General features: G+C 38.2%; 1 long non-coding RNA gene and 1 pseudogene across 1 annotated transcript; one reads left to right on the top strand and one right to left on the bottom strand.

Moving 5' to 3' along the window:
* Window positions 1-5,495: 5,495 nt before the first annotated feature.
* Window positions 5,496-7,223, bottom strand: LOC149090451 (uncharacterized; annotated as a pseudogene).
* Window positions 7,224-9,629: 2,406 nt separating this feature from the next.
* Window positions 9,630-10,455, top strand: LOC149090452 (uncharacterized). Its single transcript, XR_016197617.1, has 2 exons — window positions 9,630-9,678; window positions 10,313-10,455. It is a non-coding gene; the product is annotated as an uncharacterized LOC149090452 (long non-coding RNA).
* The last annotated feature ends 3,575 nt before the right edge of the window (window positions 10,456-14,030 follow it).

Here is a 14,030-nt window from a genome sequence, read left to right on the forward strand (position 1 = left end):
AAATTAAACTGGGTTAGTATTTCTTCAGCAGCAGCCATATCACTGAATAACTGCTTAGAAATCTTTTTCAGTTTTAAAAACTGAGCCAGCGTACACCCCCACTACCAATTTTTACCGTGGACATAATCTTGTCGTAATCACGACCAGTGAGACCTGCACATTTAATATGCATCATATTATCGCACAACCAGCAATTGACAAATTGCGCTTGTGCAGAGTCCACTGCCTGCCTGAACGTACAAGATTTTTTGCAACAGCTCATATTGGCAATTGGGATTACAGTAGAAATTAAAGAAAAGCAACAGAAATAAAAACAAAGAGAGTAAAATATGCTGACAGAGCGAGTCCAACAACAACCAGCCGTTGAAGAGCAGAACGAATGATTATGTTGAGAGAGATAATCAACAACAAAAACAGCCGTTACAGAGCGTAACTAAAGAAACACAGAGAGCTATTTGCACAGCACGACGAGCGAAATCGAGAGAGCAAGTAAGCTCACACGCACACTAACAAACGTGTAAAGAGTAAAGTCAGGGAGCAAAGTGCAAACTAAATGTAAATAAGACGCTGCACCAAACTTCAACAAGATTAAAAAACAATTTTAAAAGAAAACACAGCAAACCACGGATCAAACCTTGCACAGGAATTTTTAAACAAAACCGACCGCAGTTGTGTGAACAATTAATAAAAATTATTAATTAAAAAATCAGGCAAATTTGCGGAGCAGAAAAAAAAGCGACCGTACACTCTCACTGAGCATATGTGTACATGTATGTATATACAAATAGGCTTAATAGGCATTGATAACACGGAAGGAAACATTTTTATAAAATTTAAAAATAAAATTTAAATATTTAAAAAATATAAAAGAAGCTAAAATAAAATAATTTGCAATTTACAAAAAAGAGTTTTCCGCGGGATTCGAACTCGCACCCAAGCCAAGTTTGTCAAAATAACAAAAACAAATTTAGCCGGCGCCTTTGCCGACAGCGCTACCGCCTACTGTCAACACACTAATTAAAATTAAATCCAAAAAATGAGATTTTTGTTATGACGCATTAGAGAAAAGAAGAGCCAGAGTAGCGGATGATAAATTTGCATTACATACATACACACATACAAATGAGCGCGTGCATAAGAAAGGCTGGAATGCTTGATGCTACATATGCGTGCAGACTTACATATGTACATACATATACATGCATATATGCGTACATACATATATGAGGGCTATTTAAGAAGAAACAAATTTAAACTTATAAAATTGTTCAATTAGAAAAAAGAATAAAATAAATATTTATTTTATAAAAAACGAAATATGTATGAAAATTTTTGAACCTCCGCCGCTGTAACATAACATGCGACGCCTTTAGCACCCACGCTATCGTTTTGCTTGACAATCTGGTAGCTGAAATACAATAAGCTAATAACAGAGCGTAATCTGACAAAACTACAATAACAGCTAGAAAATCCAGAAATCAATCGCAATTCTTAGAATGCTAAGAAGCGCGCTTTTGTAATGTAAGCAAACGCTTAAGAATCTGCAATAGGTGTGACCGAAAGCTATCAGCGAAAATTACCATACATTTGTACTCAAAAAGTGCACGATCAATATAATAATTATCGATTACTCGATAAAAATTACCAAAAGCTACAATATAATCAAAAAGCATAATTGTTTCGTACTAATTTTTTTTAAAGCCAAATTAAATTAAATTTACAAAGGGTCTGTGAATGAGTATTCCGCAGTCGGTAGCGCCCGGCTGCAACGTTCTTACTTGTTTATTCTATATCTCTGCCGCTGTATATGTATATGCAAAGGACATACACTTTAGCTTGCTATATGAGCAGCTGCTGCGTCAGGAAGAAGCTGACAGTCGTTGGGTTATCAAACAGTCAGATAACCCGGTTATATGATTTGGCTTGCCAAGCGATCAGATGCTGACGCGGATGTTCTCACGCCTCTTGAATTTAAGCGGTCCACTTGTGTGGCCGATAATATTTGAAGTACATTTTTGTTTACATAATCGCGTCGTGTATGTGCACTGGTTTTTTAAATGAGTATTTTGCATGATGGAATATTTTTATTAGTTATATGACATACACAAATTTATTGAACTGTGGTTTTTGATTAAATATACTGTTTTTAAACTTATAGTTGGGTTTTAGTCGCTGCTCATAAATTTATATTGAAATGGGAAAAGGAGCGATGCTAACCAACGAACAAATGGCTAAAGTCCTTGCCTTGGATGTGGGTTGGTCTAACCGAAAAATTTCATGCTAAATTAAATAATTCGAATTCAGTTTACTTGGCCCTGATGGTTGTAATTATTACTGGCATGAATGCAAAGTATCAATCATGTACTCAGAAGGAGTATCAAAAGAAAAGCATCGTACTCATAAAAATATCTAGACAACAGTTTGTCAAGCCTTTGAAGATGGATGTGGCTCAGTTACATGACTTAAACTTATTAGATCAAGACCTCTTGTGACATGTATGCTTTCGAAGCTTCTTGAAGGGCTTTGGCCACGATGAAACCGACAAATTTATAGGTGTTGCGCGAATGAAGACTATTTTTGTACAGAGTTTAAGGAATAGAAGTAAGTAGGAGTATGCAACTAACAGAGCAGCCCAAATTCACATATGTATGTGTGTTATGTGCATTAGTGCATTAACAGAGATTGAGAATGCCAAAGGCAAGAGATTAACTTAAGAGAAGCTTATTAACTATTAAGAGCAATTATTAGCTACGGCCGCCAAAATGTTGCGTACGAGCTCCGTGTACCCACAAAGTTGGTTGCATTGTCTGACCAAATGCATTTTGAAATCCCACGCGTACTAATGAAACGATTGAGGGCGCCTAAAAAGCAGCTGACGACAGATCCTTGGCGAGCTCCAGCCATACGGCCTCGGTTGTGAAGCAAACGAACACGCAGATGTAGCATTTGAATGATGCTCTATTTCGTCCATCGGGCTTGTAATAAAAAGGTCCACAATAGTCCACTCCAGAGATTGTAAATGCTGGTGAGCACTGTGTACGCTCCTTAGGCAAGTCCGCCATTATATGCTCAACTAGGCGAGGTCGGGATTTGCAGCAAATTATACATTTTCGTACAGCTCGGGCAACAGTTTTCATGCCGCCTATGGGCGAAAACTGCAAAACTCCAAGCAAAGCCTGCAGTCCAGCATGATGATGCTTTTGATGAAGATGGGAGATTATAGCGAAGGGATGGTTTTTGGAAAGATGATTGGGTGACGCGCATCGAAGCCGAGAGTAGAATGTCCTAAACGATCACCGACTCTTCGTAAACCAAAATCATTCATAAACGAAAATAGCGAAAGAATGGCGCTTGACGAGTGTATATTCTTTCCATTTTGTAGGGCAGAGTATTCCGGTTGCTGCTGAGCTCTTTGAACAAGACGACATAATAGGAACTATCTTTAAGGCAGATCGCCTGATAACTCAGGTGATTTTATTTTCCGGATGAATTTATGAACATAGCCAAAAATGAATTTATGTATTTAAAAGACAACGAGATATCTACATGCTCTGCCAACAAAACTCCTTGACGCATTGCAGGCAGACATGCTTCAGACAAGCAGTGCCTGGGCCAATAACGTTTTTCCTTTTGCAAGATAGATGGTCCATGCATCCATAATTTTAAGAGCAAGAGCTCTAACGTTATGTTATTATTTGGGCTTAAAAGTGAATACAAAGCTATCCTTTCGCTCCCAGATGAGTCCGAGAGTTTTTGTCACATCGGTGCCATCACCGAGTTTGAGAAAACTCTCCTGCTCAGTTTTTGGAACTCCGCGAAGAACGTTGACTGAGTTTGAACACCATTTTCTCAATATGAAGTTGCCTCGCTAAAGAAGATTTGTGGTTTGTTCCATTATGTCGCGAACCTCTTCAACTGAATGCCTCCTGAGATCAAATCATCGACATGAAATCTTGCAAAACAGTTTTAGATCCTAGTGGGTGTGCTAGTTGGTGCTTTGCACGAATTGCCAAAAAAAAAGCGGGCTTGGTCCCAATTTGAAGACCTGAATATCGTCGTCTGATAAGTTTCGCCATAAGATGCACTGAAGCATGGAATCAAGCTCTGAAACCTTCACACACTTATACATTTTACTATTTGCAATGACAAATGTGCGAAAACGAACGAGTGTGTGAAACAATGTCGCTTGAATAGTCGGTCCTGACATAAGATCATTTAATGAAAGCCAAATGTGGTAACAGCCGAGCAGTCGAATACAACTCTAAGCTTTGTTGTCGAACTTTCTTCTTTGTATACACAATGTTGGGAAGTAGAAGGTGACATATGGTTGAGTTTAATATACTCTTTCATAATATTTCTCCTTTAGAACATGATTTTGAGCAAACTAGCGCTCCATATTTAAGAGCCGACGTTTGGCCTGCATATAAGAGTCGCCCAAAGATTCGACGCCTTGCTTTTTTGGCAAGCAGACTAAATATTCCCCTGAAGACAATCAACAATGAGTTGCGATGAAATGCTGCTGACAATGGAGCTCCTCTGTTGTTACCTTGGCGATAGGCTCGAAAACGTGCTCAATTTCCCAAAATTGACGAACCAAATCATCAAGCCGAGCGCTGTGATTGGTATAATCCGAAACACCATGAGAGTTTGGGAGCCGATTGCCCACCACCTGATATGATCCAGCCGAGTTGAGTTTTCTGCAAAACTGACAACCCAGGTGCCAAAATAATTTGCCCAATACACAACAATTCAAAGAAGAGACCAACTCCGATGAGAAGATCAATCCGTTGTGACTTATAGAATAAGTGATGTTACAACTATTAGTAGACATTGAAATTCCAGGCTGATTGTCAGCAATCGTCTGGGCGATGATAGCGGTGATGACAGTTGAATAGTCTGAAATCCGCGATTTCAGAACGAGATCGACAGAGTATCCTGCAGTTGAGAAATTGACATCTGCAATGCCAGAAACTGCAGTAAGCGATTTTGTTTTTTGAAGCTGAAACTGATTTTCGAAGTGAGACAAATTGGAGTTGAGATCCTGAGTCTAAGAGTACACGACACGGAACGAATGTTCCAACTCGGTTCTTAAGAAGGATTGTAGCTGTGGCTAGAAGCACGACATCAGATGAATGAGGCGATATATGAGCCTGAGGCAACGAAGGTGACATTGCAACCATAGCAGAGGGATGTATAGCAATTGTTTGTTGGACTGTGTTGGATGTAACTACTGAAGACTGATTGTAATGCAATAAGGTATAGTGCTTCGATTTACAAGTACGGCAGGTACTAGATTTGCAATTTTTTACCTGATGTCCTTTTCTTAAGCAATTTAGGCACAGAGCGAGTCTCTTGGCCTCCTTCTGTCGTGCAATGGGTGGCAATTGCATAAAACGCTTACATTTAGAAAATATCATATGGCTCGTGTCCTCAAAAAAGACACAACGAATAGGAGTCTTGGTAGCAACAAATGTCTTTCTTAAATGCGTACTCACGATCTTCCCTGACTTGCCAAACTGACCATCCTGTCAAACTTGATCCGCTCTAGCAAGAACGTTGACAACTTGGCCCACGATTGACCGATAAGCGTTCTTCCCATTTGGCCTGAGTGTATTTATCCAATTTTGGCAACACTGTTTGCACGATGATACAATCAGCAACTTCTTCCTGTGATGCAAGAGAATCCATAGCACGAATGTGAGTTGTGGCTTTATCCGCCAGCTGCCTCAGCCTGCCCACAGATGCATCTGTCTTCTCAAGCACAAATATCGCTCTGTCTGTAAAATAAAAAGTTTATTTTCAAATCGACGTTTAAGAATATCCAGAGCGACGATATAGTTAGCCTTATTTATTTCCAATGAGCAATGAACACCACTTAAGCAGGATCGAAGATTCTGAAACTTCTCAATAGAGCTGAGATCAGAGTCTGCATCTATGATCGTTTTGAACATAGAGAAAAAGTTTTTCCACTCAGTATATGTTCCACTAAATTTTGACAATTCCAACTGCGGCAAACGGGACCGATTTGCCATAATGAGCGCTGGATGAGTATTTGTAATACTTGTATTAAGCGTTGATTTGGCCGACTTCCCAGTACGCGCTCAAGCAAAGCCTTAAATTTCAGTAAAATTGCCTCAAATCTAGCAGGCAAATCACTAAATATGGACACAAAATTCGATTCCTCTAAGTTAGTGTTGTAAGGCGGCTCGCCGATCGCCGCCTTCAAATTAGTAGTAAGTTAAGACAGTTATAAGTTGTAATGAATAGCGAATATTGTTTTGATTTCTTAGATTAGTATGAAAATGGTTGAATAGTGAATATTGTTTTGATTTCTTATATTAGTATAAATATGGCTGAATAGTGAATACTGTTTTGATTTCTCAAATTAGTGATAGGTTAAATTTAAGATAGTGATAGTGTGTAAGGAGTATTGTTTGAATTCTAGATTAACAGTAGGTTAAAACAAGTAAGAACGTTGCACGGAATACTCATTCACAGTCCCTTTGTAAATTTAATTTAATTTGGCTTTAAAAAAAATGTAGTACAAAACCATTATGCCTTTTGATTATATTGTAGCTTTTGGTAATTTTTATCAGGTGATCGATAATTATTATATTGTATTATTTAAGTACAAACACTGACCAAACAACACATAGACTAGACATGTAGAGCAACGTTTTTCCACGCCGCAACATCTGTCTAGCAAGTCCCGGCCAACTTCGTATTCGCTCGGCTTGGTATTGGATCGCTCGGGTAATGAAAGATAGCACGTCGAAATCAGTGCGCTCTAAGCACGCAAACGAAATGGTCATGTATGCGCTTTTCGTTTTTTGTCTTACTCTCCCTCTCTCTCTCTCTCTCTAACTCTCTCTCTCTCTCTCTCTCTGTGGGCTCTCAAATCATGAAGCTCAGCAGCGCACAAAAATTGAAATTTTTCGCGACGGTCCCAGCTCTTTTCTTTTGAGTGAAGAGTATACCGAAATCTTAAAATCGTTTGCGACATTCATGCAAACAAAATGTTAGCGTTTCGATATATATTTATGGGAAGGGTATGAATGCGTTGAGGCGCATAAAGAATATGATCTCGCCACGGGCATGAACACACACACTTGTAGTCCCTTGCTACATGTATGAGCATTTGTGACCTGCGTGCGTTACTCTTGCTGCTTGTAGCAATTTTAAAGCCCAGTATTTGCAGTTGGTCGGTCTTGTACCTGTATCATTTGATTGTGTGTGTGTTCACATGGAATGCGATGCTCACAATTATGGAATATCACTTGTAGAAGCATTTATATGCCTGTGAGATTTTACATGTACGTGTGTGTATGTGCATATGTGTATGCAGGGGACATGAACCTCAACTTAGAATTGGTTGACCAATTTAGGGTTCGCATTGCAGAATCGCGTTTCTATTTAAGTACCTTTTAATTTGTATCAATGATCGTGTGCTTGCCTACCGAAGTCATAAATTCATAAAAAGAATTGTCTTAAATAGGAATTGGTTTAATTTCATTTCATTAATTTAATATAATTAGAAATAAAATAATTAATATAATACTAAAAACATAACATTCAATATGTATCAACAAATCAACAAAAACAAAGATTATTTATTAATAAAAGTTTAAATTATATTATCAATATGTTCATATGTATATATATATACACATATACACATATACATCTATGTATATATATATATATACACATATATATACATATATGTATATACACATATACATATATGTATATACAAAAATGAAAATTCCTTGGCAACGATCCCATTATTGGCCTTCTGATGAGTATACCACACTGTTGAAAGATTTTACAATGATTATGTAAAAATACAAATTTTTTGTTATCTGTATAAATGGTATAAAATGCGCTTAATGAGTATTGTTGTAGTGGTGGCGTCTTCAATAAATACAAAAGATCAGGTTGTAATTTCCTAGTCTTTATTTGGAGTATGGCAGCTGTGTCGCTCGTATAAAAAGTGTCATGTAGGAGAACTGGGATATGTTATTAACAGAGTGCTGTTAATAACATAACGTGTGTTGCGGGAGGAGCAATTCTTGTTAATGGGATCTGGCATTAACATACTCCCCCCCTTGCAAGGATTGCAAATTAAGACGTCGCGTTCGAAGCTGGAGATCTCTTGGTGTGCGGATCAAGGCCGTCCTAGAGATGCAGGAGCGTGTGGTAATTCTGGCCACACGTTTTGCAACGTCCCTTGTTGCGGCAGGATTGCCCGGAGTGCTCGTGAGCCAAGCAGTTCGTGCAGTACTTATGTATAAGTACCGCGCGCATCCGTTTTTCCTCTAAAAGGCCCTAAAAAGGCCCAGTTTCGGAGACCATGGGCTCCCGGGCATACGCGCCACTGGAAGGAATCGGTACCACGTGGCTTGCTGCTTTCTAATGACGGCGTCTTTATCTGGAAGAACGAATGAGTTGGAGGTTGAATTGCTTGTTCGTTAGAACATAACATGGAGGTTACTTCGACAGCACAAGGAGGACGAGGATCGAGTTGGAATGATGGGCCTGAATGGTGGGGGGGTGGGGGGTAAATTTTAACAAAAACCGAAATTGTATAAAATACATCTTATTATACATTTTAAATTTGGAGACTTTAGCTTGAAAGATGTAGGAGATATAATTTTTTAAGTGATCTTCGATAAGGTTTTTTATCGATAAAAAAGTATCGGAATGAGTTATCGTTTTTAGTGATAAACTCGATATGCGCGTGATGTATACGGACATTTTAAAAAAAAGTTGAAGTCTCTAGGTCTTATATCTTCTGAAATCGACGCGTTCATACATACGGACGGACGGACGGACGGACGGACGGACAGACGGACGGACAGGGCCAAATCGACTCAGCTCGTCGCCCTGATCAAGAATATATATACCTTGTGGGGTCTGCCACGCCTCCTTCTGCCTGTTACATACTTTTAACAAAACCATTATACCCTAATTTCCCATTTTCAATGGGTTCAGGGTATAACAAGTAAGAAAGCTCTAGTCGAGACTGCTCGACTACGAGATCCCCTGAACCCTACAACCAACTGATATTTCAATAATAATTAGCACACGCACACACACACACACACACGAATACAAACAAACAAACGCACACACATACACATACAAACACACGCATACACACACAGTCACATATACAGGCGATTGCGCTTGAGTTGCGCTGCAGTGTGGCAATATTATGAGAACTTATTCGTTGAATAATTTAATTTCTAGACGTACGATCGTACTGAAACTTTCAGAAAGTAATCATAATGTTGAAATGTATGTGTATACCGAAGCACAAGTCTCTAGTATTTGATATACGACTTTTACAAAGATGATGGTGAGGGGGTGGATTAAGGGGTGGGGGGTAAATTTTAACAAAAACCGAAATTGTCTAAAATACATCTTAATATACATTTTAAATTTGGAGACTCTAGCTTGAAAGATGTAGGAGATATAATTTTTAAAGTGATCTTCGATAAGGTTTTTTATCGATAAAAAAGTATCGGAATGAGTTATCGTTTTTTAGTGATAAACTCGATATCCGCGTGATATATACGGACATTTTAAAAAAAAGTTGAAGTCTCTAGCTCTTATATCTTCTGAAATCGACGCGTTCAAACATACGGACAGACGGACGGACGGACGGACGGACGGGTATAACAAGAAAGAAAGCTCTAGTCGAGACTGCTCGACTACGAGATCCCCTGAACCCTACAAGCAACTGATATTTCAATAATAATTAGCAAGCACACACGCACACACACACACGCATACAAACAAACACACGCAGACACATACACTCACATATACAGGCGATTGCGCTTGGGTTGCGCTGCAATGTTGGCAATAAATGAAAACTTATTTGTTGAATAATTTAATTTCTAGACGTACGATTGTAATGAAACTTTCAGAACGTAATCATAATGTTAAAATGTATGTGTATACCGAAGCACAAGTCTCTAGTATTTGATATACGACTTTTAAAAAGATGATGGTGAGGGGGTGGATTTAAGGGTGGGGGGTAAATTTTAACAAAAACCGAAATTGTATAAAATACATCTTTATATACATTTTAAATTTGGAGACTCTAGGTTTTTATCGATAAAAAAGTATCGGAATGAGTTATCGTTTTTTAGTGATAAACTCGATATGCGCGTGATATATACGGACATTTTAAAAAAAAGTTGAAGTCTCTAGCTCTTATATCTTCTGAAATCGACGCGTTCATACATACGGACGAACGGACGGACGGACGGACGGACGGACGGACGGACGGACGGACGGACAGACGGACGGACAGACAGACGGACAGGGCTAAATCGACTCAGCTCGTCGCCCTGATCAAGAATATATATACTTTGTGGGGTCTGCCACGCTTCCTTCTGCCTGTTACATACTTTTAACAAAACCATTATACCCTGATTTCCCATTTTCAATGGGTTCAGGGTATAAAAACAAAGAAGTTGTCTAAAGTTGAACTCTGTAGAAAAAATTGAAAAAGAAAATGTCTTGTTAAGCAAATAAACGAAAAATGGAAAAATTTTATAAATTTAATTAGGATAAATTAAACAATTAAATTAAATTATTAAGCTGGGGAGATTTCCTTTTAATAATAAAACAAAAACAAGTAAGAAAGCTCTAGTCGAGACTGCTCGACTACGAGATCCCCTGAGCCCTACAAGCAACTGATATTTCGATAATAATTAGCACACACACACACACACGAATACAAACAAACAAACGCAGACAAATACACATACAAATAAACACACGCATACACACACACTCACATATACAGGCGATTGCGCTTGGGTTGCGCTGCAGTGTTGGTAATATTTGGAGAACTTATTTATATAATAATTTCATTTCTAGACGTACGATCGTAATGAAACTTTCAGAAAGTAATCATGATGTTTAAATGTATGTGTATACCGAAGCATAAGTTTCTAGTATTTGATATACGACTTTTACAAAGATTGTGGTGAGGGGGTGGATTTAGGGGTGGGGGGGTAAATTTTAACAAAAACCGAAATTGTCTAAAATACATCTTAATATACGTTTTAAATTTGGAGACTCTAGCTTGAAAGATGTAGGAGATATAATTTTTTAAGTGATCTTCAATAAGGTTTTTTATCGATAAAAAACTATCGGAATGAGTTATCGTTTTTTAGTGATAAACTCGATATGCGCGCGATATATACGGACATTTTTAAAAAAAGTTGAAGTCTCTAGCTTTTATATCTTCTGAGATCGACGCTTTCATACATACGGAGAGACGGACGGACGGACGGACGGACGGACGGACAGACAGACAGACAGACAGACGGACAGGGCCATATCGACTCAGCTCGTCGTGCTGATCAAGAATATATATACTTTGTGGGGTCTGCCACGCCTCCTTCTGCCTGTTACATACATTTCAACAAAACCATTATACCCTGATTTCCCATTTTCAATGGGTTCAGGGTATAAAAACAAGACTAAAAAACTATTTCCTATTTATTTTGCAATAGTTTTTAAATTGCGATGAATTCTGATCATGCAAAACTATCGTCACGAAATTGTGGCGGCCGGTGATAATTATCGGAAAAGTTATTGATACTAGCACTGACCAGACAACACAGACTAGACATGTAGAACAAATTTTTCTACACCTCGACACTGTTAAGTTGTGGTACCACTATACTTCATATTTGCTCGGCTCGGTCGCTGGAGGTTCAAGCAGTGAAAATGCTGCACGTCAAAAACAGTGCGCTATGAGCGCTCAATCGAAATGGTCCCGATTCCGTATGAAGCACAGCTATGTGCCATTTCTCCTACTCTCTCTCTCAGTCCCTCTCTCTCGCTCTCTATGGTCGCTGAAATCATCACTCTTAGCAAAAATTAATCCCAGCTCTTTCCGTTTGTGTGAAGGGTATATGCATGTGTGTATGCATGGGACGTGACCATTGGCGTGCATGGTATACCCTTCACTCCAACGGGAAGAGCTGGGATCGTCGCGAACAACATTTGGTCCTTCGAGCTGGATATCATCCACCTCTACATACACATCAGCATTCCAAATCGCGTCAATATATATATATATATATATATGTCGAAGATCAAGTAGTACTAATATGTTGACGCGCACTGTAATGGTGCTTCTATTTTCCTTTATGCGTGCCTTCGAACTTGTGCGTGTGAGTCGAGCCTGTGTGTTCGATGCCCTTGAACAAAGAATGCTCTATGACAGAGAATGGTGGTTGTTTTGGTCACACATGAGCGCAACTTGCATAGTGAAATTATTGAGAATATTTAGTGGTCAGTATGTGAAATAAGAGTTGTTCGCTATTTCACAACTATTGTAATTTCATAAGAATATTGCATCAGCCGTTTGGTGTGTTGTGACTGGAATATGATTTTTAGCATGGAAATGTCCCGTTGTAGCTGGGCGACAGCGTTTGTAGCTGTCGCTGAGTGTGGTTCGGTGGCGAGCACAAGAAATGGTTGAGACAAAGAGGTCAGTTACGTTTGGAACTTGTCCGCCGCCGAAACTCACTGCACAATGGAAATTAAGCAAGAGAATACTACTGCTTCAACAAGAATACTAGTGCTTCGACATATATATATATATATATATATATATATAGTTAACTACCTATTCTTTAATTATTTTCAATTTACGTTTATCTATGTTGATTTTACCAACAATCTTTTCAGTTTGCCACTTACAATTTTTCCTAATTAAAATTAAAACAAACTGGTCAATAATAAATTTTCGGTGCTGGCAGCAAGAATGGGTGGGGGAAAACCATTCCGTATCTAACGATAATTTTGCTGTAGCGTTCATGCAGTAAAGAACAATTTTCTCTTTAATGGTAGCGATGTATGGCTTCTTTTCGAAAATAGTCCTAAATGTTTCGAAATGCAGCTTTATCAAATTGTAAAAATGGTCGGAAGGGTCCTTCAATTTAAGATATCTATTTATATAATGAAAAATTTTATTGAGTATCAAATACTCAGAAGAACACTGAAAATAGGTTAAGAGCGAACAAAGAAATAATAATATATGGATCTTTAAATTCTTTAGCCCAACGTTTAATAAAGCCAAGCACACTTTTGGCTTCATTTATGATGGTAGAAATATGAAGATTAAAATTGAGCTTACAGTCGAAAAAACCACCAAGATCTTTAGCTGTGAAGATGCGCTTTAAGGAAATGTTATTAATTTTATAGTCAACAATATAAGGAGTTGTACGACTGAAAGTCATGTCATACATTTTGAGCAATTTAGATGCAACTGATTTGCCACACACCAATGTTGAAATGCGTTAAGATCATATTGAAGGTGTAGATGCCCATTTGCACTGGAGTATGGAAGGCAAAGTTTTACATCGTCCAAATGGCTACCCTTAGGTACACCAGGCGAAACAAAGTTGAGTTTAGAAATAGCTGTTCTCAGCCAGACTCTTTGCGTTCTTTTCTTTATATAGGATGAAATCCGGGACACGAGTCTAGGGGCAAATTACAAACGTTCCAGCTTTAGAATTAGTATTTGATGCTGTACGGACTCAAATGCTTTACTGAAGTCAGTATAAATAACATAAAAATCCATTTTTTGAGAAAAACTTGTGGCGATCTGGCATCACAATAATTCTCGATCGATACTATCGATAAAACATGATCTCTCAATTACCATCATTAGTAATAAGAATACATATAGACATGTACATATTACATCAACCTCAATCAATACAATTTTAGCAAATCATAGCTGTGTTCTAATTTAATACAAATAAATAGTGACGCATACATTCTCCACAAAAACCAACAAACAATATTTTCATAAATGGGAATCCCCACATTCACATACATTCATCAACCACATACCCATAATTGGTGACCCCGAGTTCAAATACGCGCCGTTGGTTTTTCACTAAATGAGCTTCTTGATCAGCAACACACGCTGACGATCACTTCGGTAGCAAACATTTTAGCTACTTATTTTTACATTACCAGTGATCTCA

The sequence above is a fragment of the Drosophila navojoa genome, unplaced genomic scaffold, assembly GCF_054131105.1.
Source record: "Drosophila navojoa isolate 15081-1374.11 unplaced genomic scaffold, UAZ_NAV_1.0 NAV_Backbone_169, whole genome shotgun sequence".
NCBI classification, from domain to species: Eukaryota; Metazoa; Arthropoda; class Insecta; order Diptera; family Drosophilidae; genus Drosophila; species Drosophila navojoa.